Source organism: Pygoscelis adeliae, unplaced genomic scaffold (genome assembly GCF_000699105.1).
Source record: "Pygoscelis adeliae isolate BGI_AS28 unplaced genomic scaffold, ASM69910v1 Scaffold238, whole genome shotgun sequence".
In the NCBI taxonomy this organism is placed as follows: Eukaryota; Metazoa; Chordata; class Aves; order Sphenisciformes; family Spheniscidae; genus Pygoscelis; species Pygoscelis adeliae.
This window is the reverse complement of record NW_008825285.1, coordinates 1,644,294-1,654,189: the sequence shown is the minus strand read 5'-3', so window position 1 is coordinate 1,654,189 and position 9,896 is coordinate 1,644,294. Positions and strand designations below refer to the sequence as shown.

Sequence of the window (9,896 nt, the reverse complement as noted above, 5' to 3'; positions counted from 1 at the left end):
AATGACTTTCTTGTATCAAAATAAGAACAGCTGCATACATAATCTAAACACTCTCCCAAATTCATGTCACATGTTTGCTTGGAGGATAGAGCCCCTAAAGGCTCAGATAACTTAAATAGTTCTTGAAGCCTGCATGCCTCGGTTAAAGGAAGTAGTATGTGATAAAGTTGTTAAAGGAATCTTTTTACTATAGTGCTGATGGTCTTTTGGCTTGTGATATTGCTTGCTCTAGTGTATTGAAGGTCCTTTCAGAGGTACTGGAGCTCTTACTCAATTTCTCTGTGTATGTTCTACTGCATAAAATGCTGACCCATAAAGCAGAACAGATCCTGTGTTCAGTATTTACTTAGAGAAAGTAAAAAGTCCCATACTGAAAACTGTAAGAAGTGTACTTGAAAAGCAAAGCTCTCTTCCTATTCAGTGCTTGATATTGATTAATCTCTGTAATAATGTATGTAGATGTTTTAATATTTTTAAAGGTAATTTTTTATCTTTGCTGGCAGCATTAAGGGGTTAATTCAGCTCAGATATTAATTATCTCTCTCCCTAGTTTGCTATTCAGGGATCATCAGTTGTTGGATGACTCATGAAGGATTAGAAAAGGGGTTGAAGGGCTAGAGGTTGAATTCAGTGGAATGTTAGTTGATGAATTTGATGAGTAGCTAAAGGAAGAATCTGGTAGAGGATAAGCAGCAGAACTTGAGCAATTAAATCCAGTGGGAAATCAGCAGAAGTAGTAAAGGGCATATTGGAGGAAGCATCTAGCAAAATACTGATGAGTGAAACGGGGGCTGAACTGGGAAGATGCAACTTCTTCACTGCCCACAGTAGAAGAAGAATTTTAAGGAATACCAGATGAGGATTTCAGTTTGGATGAGTTGAGTGATCTCAGCACTGGTTAGGCCACATCTGTAATACTGTGTCCAGTTCTGGGCTCCTCAGTACAAGAAACAGAGCTACTGGATAGAGTCCAGTGAAGGGCCACTAAAACAATTAAGGGACTGGAGCTTCTCTCACATGAGGAAAAGGCTGAGGGAATTGCTGGAATTGTTCAGTATAGAGAAAGCTTACAGTGAGGGTCTCATCAATGTATATGTGAAGGGAGGGTGTAAAGAAGGGGGAGCCAGGCTGTTGTCAGTGGTGCCCAGTGGCAGGACAAGAGGCAACGGGCACAAATGGAAGTACAGGAGGTTCTGCCTGAACTTAAGGTGACACTTTTCTGCTGTGAGAGTGACAGCACTGGAGCAGGTTGGCTGGAGAAGTTGTAGAATATCCACTTTTGGAGATACTCAGAAGCCATCTGGACGTGATCCTGGGCAACCCACTCTAGGTGGCCCTGCTTGAGCAGGGGATTGGAACAGATGACCTCCAGAGGGTCCTGCTAACCTCAACCATTTTGTGATTGGTAGAAAACCTAGAAAAATCTGAGTAAGGTGTTGAGTAGGAAGCTAGTGAGGAGGAGCTGGGAGAGAGTGTTTAGCGTTTTTGTTTATTTTTTAATCTAAGCTACTTTAAATAAAATAGTTGGTTATCAATCAAATATCTTTATAGTAAATTGTATAGGTAAGGCATGTTCTAGCTACTGGGAGACTGATTTTGATTGTGTTTACTTCATCAGCACCAGCAAAAGATTTAACTTGTCTCTAAAAATGTCAGTGTTCATGACTAACCTTAAAGCTGTGAAGTTAAGTTCTGCATGTTAAATAGTCATGGGCTTAAAAAGAACCTGAGGACTTTCTGGCCTCAAGTTGCACCAGGGGAGGTTTAGATTGGACATGAGGAAAAATGTCTTTACTGAAAGAGTGGTTAAACATTGGAACAGGCTGCCCAGGGAAGTGGTTGAGTCCCCATCCCTGGAGGTATTTAAAAGACGTGTAGATGAGGTGCTTAGGGACATGGTTTAGTGGGCATGGTGGTGTTGGGTTGACGGTTGGACTCGATGATCTTGGAGGTCTTTTCTAACCTTAATGATTCTGTGATTCTATGATTCTATGACTTACCTTCTGGATTCTGTAGAAGGAAGTCTGTACAATATAGTGCATAGAGCTATGTAGCTTATCAAATGGAGGTACCACTACTGCCAAAGTTTTTCTGGGATGTTGTAGCTACTTTAGCCTCTCCTGTGGAGGAATAGTGATACATCTTACCCTGTGAAACAGTGGACTTAATGTACCTCTGCACTGGTGACATTGAGGCATGCTTCCAAAAAACATTCTCCCCTGCCTAACACCCGAATTTATTTATTTATTCAAAAGCAGGTTATCTACTTCATGTATTGATCACTGTCATTGTCAGCTTTAAGGTATGAATAGTGTGGCACAGGCTCCACTTCTTGCAGAGTAGGTTCTGGCACTGTCAGCAGTGTTACGTATACTCCAGTTGATGAAAACTAACCATTTCAAAGCTACCTCCACTTTATGTGGATAGCTGCAGTCTCAGTGACCAGAGTCCTAAAACCTGTGTTGAGCTTTGGATTCTGAGTAAAAGCTCTTGTATTTTTTCTTGTCAGAAGGCTCACTTCAAAGTGAGCACCTCTTTTTTTTTTTTTTTAAATTTTTTTTTGCTTTAAGATGCTTAAGATATTCTCTAATATGGAAAAGTGTAACTCAAAACAATTTTTCCACAGCTTTCTGTAAAAAGTATTTGCAACAATCTCTGCATTTACGTGAATGTTTAAGGTAGTACAACATGAAAATACGGGTGCTTTCAGCTGAATGTAGTGCATTAAATGCCAAAAGCAGGCAGTAGAATTGTGTGTATAACATGAATATTTGTATTGGTGAACTACAGCCCTTGTAGATTCTGCTGTGTTGAAACATTGGTGGGACAGCTTCTGTCCTGAAGAGTAAGGGAATTTATCTTCTAAAAATGAGGAGTTTTCAACTTGTTGATGAATTTTCTGTGGAACTAGTGACTTTTTAAGGAGCTACTCAAGTTATAATTGGTTTTATAAGCAACTGAATAAGGACTGAGGTCATGCTTTCTAAAAATGTACACTGGTGGAATCAAAGATGAAACTGAATAAATACTTTGAAATGTTTGCACCTTTTATACAGTTTGAAGTGGCATGTAGTGAAGCCCACAGAATGCAGGTGGGACTCTCTATATCCTGATTGCCATTGAATATGTAAAGAGTAGCATTCAGATGCATAATCCCTGTAAATTTGTGGATGTGAAGAATTTCTAAAATTGTGCTATGAATTGAGTCTGTTGAACTCCAGTGAGCTATGTTGCACTGCTATTGCAGTTACAGAAAGTTTTCTTTATAAACAGAGGCATCTTTATTCATCTGTAGGAAAGAGGAGAAGTATGTATGAAGACTTCTGGGGTGATTTTTAACTGATTAGTCCCTTCAGACTCTTCAAATGAAAATTTATAGTACTGTTGAAGACAGCTCTGAACACTTCCAAATGGAGCAAAGTTAATGTTATGTGCTGTGTGTTGCACCGGAATTAACTCAGCCAGTCACAATTTCTCTTCACTGATTTTCAGGCAAATTCTTTGTAAAAATAAGGGTGCATGAAGGCTAGTACTTTTTAAAACTTGATCTGATAATATGACAGACAGTTAACTCTCTTAACTTTTGAGACATGTGGTCTCGCTTTCTGTGACACCTGGTTACAGCAGAATCTGCTTTTTCCTAGTGAGCTCTTCCAGTGATAGTTTTCAGTCTCTTTGACATACAGATGGATGGTAATCCTTATAACAGGAAGAAAAGGAAAGGTGATGCTTCCTATGCAGTACTATTTGTATTGCAAAGTACTGCCTTGGAATGCCAAGGTCTGGTTAACTGGTATTCAGCACTCTGTACCATATACTTCTCCTATTCTTCGACTGTCCTTTGACATTAGAACTGACTGTTTATTCTTAATATAGAGATTGAGTTCTCATTTCAGTAAGTTTGTTTTATACTTAAACTATAAGTTTAAGTGCTGGTGCTGGTTGACGGCTGGCTGAACACGAGCCGGCAGTGTGCCCAGGCGGCCAAGAAGGCCAATGGCATCCTGGCCTGTATCAGCAATAGTGTGGCCAGCAGGAGTAGGGAAGTGATTGTGCCCCTGTACTCAGCACTGGTGAGGCTGCACCTTGAATACTGTGTTCAGTTTTAGGCCCCTCACTACAAGAAGGACGTTGAGATGTTGGAGTGTGTCCAGAGAAGGGCAACGAGGCTGGTGAAGGGTCTGGAGAACAAGTCTTATGAGGAGCAGCTGAGGGAGCTGGGGTTGTTTAGCCTGGAGAAAAGGAGACTGAGGGGAGACCTCATTGCTCTCTACAACTGCCTGAAAGGAGGTTGTAGCGAGGTGGGTGTCGGTCTCTTCTCCCAAGTAACTGGCGAAAGGACGAGAGGAAATGGCCTGAAGTTGCACCAGGGGAGGTTTAGATTGGACATGAGGAAAAATTTCTTTACTGAAAGAGTGGTTAAACATTGGAACAGGCTGCCCAGGGAAGTGGTTGAGTCACCATCCCTGGAGGTATTTAAAAGATGTGTAGATGAGGTGCTTAGGGACATGGTTTAGTGGGCATGGTGGTGTTGGGTTGACGGTTGGACTCGATGATCTTAGAGGTCTTTTGCAACCTTAATGATTCTATGATTCTATATCCTACTCTATATATGGTGCTTGCCTTGATTTGTTTTAGTTGCATTCCATGTAGTGTTTTGTTTGTATTTTACTTGTAAACTTTTCAAGGACATTCTTCTGCTGTATTTTAACAGTTCATAGTGAGGGAAGGATCTCAATGTTACCACTGGTAATGGAGGTGTATTGATTAATTTAAAGACTGCTGCTTCAAGCATTGTGAGGAACAGAAACTGATGTGTTTTGGTGGAGGCAAAAATGCTTGAATCCGATTCTGGGCTGTTAAAGAATTTACTTAGTTTTGGTTTAGAGGCTTTTCAGATTCTCACTTCAAGAATGGGTTATATGTTGGAAGGGATTATCAGTGAAGAATTATATTGAAAGATGGAGTGGATATCACAAGAGCATAACACTACCCAACAGGCAAGTTAGTAGCTCAAACAACTCCTAAGTAGTTAAGTCATCTTTTATATACATTGAGCTTCACATGCCCATCTGGTGACATTTGAGATGGTTTAGGGTATCCAAGATGCCTGAGTAATTTCTGTATGGGTTAGAAAATACAACTCGGGACATACAGCAGACCAGTGTCCTCCAGCAGCAGTACCTAGAAGCTCAACAGGATGTTTCAGGGCATTTCAAACAGCTTTAGATGCCTGTATGCCTAGTTAAATGAATCCCACAAGGAACCATGCTTTTCTCTGTGGTAGAAGGTGTTAATAATGTGACATGATAAATTGCTCCAGATGGATGCCCTCTCTAGACTTTGATGTCCGAGAGAAGTCTGTTTGTGGAGTCTCTTTCAACGTAGGTTATAATCTTGACAGTTTTGCTATAGTTCCTAAACACTTCAGTATTCTCAGTGTACCTTCTGAGATGGTATTTTATAAGTGTCTTAAAGGTTTTTTGTAGTTTGTGAAGTAGAATTCATGATGTATTTACATTTAATACCAGATGATGCATATAAACCCATATACATTCTGTGGAATTTTCCCTTGAGAATTCTGGTTACCTGGTTTATGTGGTATTTAAAAATCTATACTCTTGGAAACCAAAGGTAAAATTAAACTTAACACCTTTATATGGCTAGCTAGACATAAATATTTGTCACAGAGACCATCAACTAGCTAGTTATATGGTATGTAGTTTGGTTCCATCAAACAACAGAGTTACTGCAGACTGACTACTGTAATATTGATTACATAAAATGAAGCGTGAGCATTCTGGAAAAGTATAGTGAATTACTTTAAGCATCCAGGCTAAAGAGTCTTCACCTGACAAGAAAGAAGAAAATCTATGAGCAGTAATCATTGCAAACTCTATTTTACATGATCTGTGTTTTAGGATGTTGTTTAGGAATGGGATAGCTTCATCAACCTTTTTGTCTCAAGGACAGAAAGTTGTCTTGCTGGGGCAAAAGGTTTGCATAAGAGTCAGATCATGGTTTTAATCCACATGTAATCCCATTTCTGGTAATGATGATGATTAGGTGTTCTAATGCAAAATGTATGTTAATCAAATGGGTTCTTAAAACTGAAAATGGAGGTGGCTTTCAATTAAAGCTATCTTGCACAACATTGTCCTCTTTGTAATTAATCTTTCTGTTGACATAAATTTGAAGCTTTTGGTGCAATTTATGAAGTGCTCAGAGATTTGCATGTGCATTCGTTGCTTTGGTATGAATGTGCACAGTTGTATTTTGTAAGCACCAGCTTTAGATCATAATTATCCACTGCATGGTCCAAATTTCACTACTATGAATTCTTCAGAAATAACTTCATAGGTTCAAAGAAGGTTTTTGAAACACAGGAATTGTCTCACCCAGACAGCATTCTTAAACAGGAATAGGTAATGCTGTGGCTCTGTGGGTAGCTAAACTAATATATAACTTCTGCTGCTGAAAGGGAGGAAGCCTTGCTTTGAATTCTCATGTCTGTCTTAAAACTTTAATCTTTGACTAATGTCCCATTAGATACATTGAGAAGCTGTTTGATAGCACTCTGGCCAAAGAGGAAGCTTGTCTCAGGCATTCCAAGCCAGTTCAGGTTGTTAGTCCCCAAGAAAATGGTTTGGTTTGGTTTTCTTGGATGGCTGGCTGGTTAAATTGGTCAGAGGACAAATGCTGAACATAGCACAAGGAGAGCAGGTCATACAGCGGTAGTGGAAGAGTCCTCCATTTTTAAGGTGTGCCTGAATATTTGGGCATTAATTTGATAAATATCAAATGCTGATTAGAGTTGGACTTACTGTACTCTAGCATCTTTGTAATTATGGTATAGATGGCATTCAAAGGTAATGTTTTAAGTCTCCTTTTTCTAGAAAATTACTAATCCCAGGATCTCTGCTATATATCATTAGAAAGACTTTCAAATGGTTCTTCTGGTAAGCTTTCTTAAATAAGTGGGGCAAACATCTGTTTGACATCTGATTTGTGGTAATGAGCAATTATAGAAGACCATGCTGAAACACTCTAGGCAGGTGAATCAACAGTGCTTGCAACAGTGCCTTAGTGTCTCTTCTGAGTAAGTGGCATCAACAGTATGCTTATTTTGTAGTTAAAGAAGAAAATATTTCCATGCAAAAGCGCTTACAGGTTTCTGTGGCCTGTTGAGTTCTGATGATATGTTTTTTTTGTGCCTGGGTACATTCCAGAGCTGCAGCATGAGGTTCTGTGTGTATTTACTGCAAATCTGCATCTTTGAAACTTTTTTCAGACAGGAGACAACATAGAACACCTACTCAAAGAATTCCGTTTTATTGTATGTATCATGTATCTATAGCCCTTTGCATAAACACATTATTCAGACCCGCATTTCAGACTCTTTTCTGGCATGATCTATAAAGTCACTTACAGTATGCTTTTGATATAAAGAAATGATGTCAGGCAGGCAGCCTGTACTGCTTTTGCTTACTGAAACACTGCAGACCGTAATAGTCGATGCCGTTGAGTTTGACTGCCTCCTTACGTAGGGGCTGAGCAGTCCTTTCAAAACTACTCTGCTCAGTGCGTTGCAGCTACGGTGTCATCCTCCTGCGTCTGCAATAAGGGCATTCAGCTCGTGTGTCATGTTTTGGCAGAGGCAATAGCATGGCTCTGATTGCAAAGAATAAGGAAAGAAAGTTCAGTGGTTGGGGAAGTAGTCCAGTGAGTGGTGACTGAGCAGTGTTTTCACAGACTGATGTTCCTTTGCGTACTGTCCCTGTAAGATTATCAACATCTCTGGCTGCAGCAGTGCGTGTGTGTGAGAACATTTGCTGACAGTGCACAATTTATCTCAACACTTGATTTTCTGGAGGTGAATGATGGCATTGCACTGGAACGTGCTCAACACTTTGATCAGGGATAGCATTGTTCTATGGCTGAAAGCATCTTCCTGTGCTGCTTTTGACCATTGGGCACTTCTTCCTGCTGTCTTCCTTGTAACCAGTACAGTTGTTTTTACGGTCACAGTGTGAACTCTAGCAAAGAATTGATGTGGCTGAACTTCTTTTCATCTGGAGATGCTCTTTTCAGCTGATCAGTTCCTGATCTGGTTCCCCAAGCAGCTGCCAGGGTACAATGGTGTAATGGTAGAAGTGACTGCCATAGGAAATGTGGCATGTTTAGTTTATAATGTATTGTGATTTCAGCTAATGCTTTAGATTGATATAATGAATTTCATGAAGTTTAACTGAACTGTGGACTGCTTCAAATGTAGATATTCTGGTTTCTGCCTCCTTTCCTCCCTTCCCCTATCTTACGGTGCTTTCCTGCCTGTTTTCTTTCAGATATGCTAGTCTTGCCAGTACTAAGTCAGACTAGCTCATGGGTGCAACAGAAAGCTAACAATACAAACACTCTTGTTTTCTTTTGGATCAATGAATTTTTGCAACTTGTCATTTGGTTCCATGATCACAAGGCAGGAAAGGAGAACAACCACATCTTTTAAGTATTATTCTGCAATTGGCTTATACTGCTGACAGGGAGAAAATCCTGTTTCTGGGTTACAACTGAGGACTCCTGAGCGTGGGAGGATCATGTCCTACCTTATTTTGAACTACAGTGAGATATTTATTACAGTTGTTGTTATTTGACTTGTTTAGTGGTGAAATTCTTTTCCTGTGACTACAGAAAAGCAAGGTAGGATTCCATGGTTTGCAGTGAGCAGGTTTTACCCAGAGGAACAAGACAGTTGCTGCATTTAAATTGGCAAAGATTTTTCTAAATCAAGTAAATTCTTTGGAACCATTACCTCTAGTGTAATTATTTTCAGATGGGTTTGTTAGTGTACAATCTTTTGTGTTGCTGGGGGTTTTGTGTTCCAACCTTCACGTTAACTTTTTCACTTCTGTAACTGCAGTCTTCCTACCCAGTAACAGCAAGAATCCTGAAGTCCTGCATTTTTGTCTATTTTTTGGTAACAGACTACCATGAGACCTTTGCTGAAGCATTTGCTTTTTCTCCCCAAAAGCTTCATGTCATCTGCTGTTGTTGATAGATGAGAAGTCTGTCTCACTGGCTTCCTTGAAATTTCTCACTTTTTGTTCTCTCTTGATCTTTGCTGTTTTGACAGCACCACAAGTTCTGTGTCAGAAGTGTACTCCAACATTTTTGTTGAAACTGAATCTGATACTCTGTCTTCCCATAAGCTTCTGGTAATACCCAGATTAGAATAAACTGTGAATTTATCTCCAAATAGTACTTAGTAATACTCTGAGGTGACACTAGGCTAGCGTTTCAGTTTTCTGAAGCTTTTAAGTTGTATAGTATTTATATAGTATTCTCCCTTTTTAGAAAGGCCTTCACTTGTGGGGTTTTTTGTGGTTTTTTTTTTTACTGCTTAGTTTTGTTGATCTGATATGCTTCTAACATTCAATAAGAAAACTACATGGATTGTAAGCACCAAAATGACTGTCATAAGAGGAGTCATTAAAAAAACCCCAACACCCTGATACTGTGATATTCACTGCATTTGAACCGTTTGGAAAAAGCCGTCTATGTGGAAAGGTTATAGTATATGGAAAGATTCTGCTAAATCACAAAAATAGACCTACCAGGCTGAAATGTTATTATTTTGCTGAGTGGTACTATTACTCATCCTGATTTAGGGAATAAAAGCATAAACAGGGTCTGAGTAGTTGTGAGGTTGCTATATTAATGTGTATTTGGTGGTGGATACAACAAATGATAATGCAGTAGCCTCCTGCTGCCTTCTCTCCTCAATGTTTTTGGCATTTTTTTTTTTCCTGTATGCTGTACCTGGATGGCTGTCAGAATAGTAAGAAATATTCCCTCAGGAAAGTCCTACCCGTTTTCCTGTCTCTACATAATCCATCTTG

General features: G+C 39.6%; 1 protein-coding gene across 3 annotated transcripts in view; it reads left to right on the top strand.

Moving 5' to 3' along the window:
* DNAJB6 (DnaJ (Hsp40) homolog, subfamily B, member 6) overlaps nucleotides 1-9,896 on the top strand; it is a 63,380-nt gene that overhangs the window by 14,131 nt on the left and 39,353 nt on the right. The gene's annotated exons all lie outside the window — the stretch shown is intronic.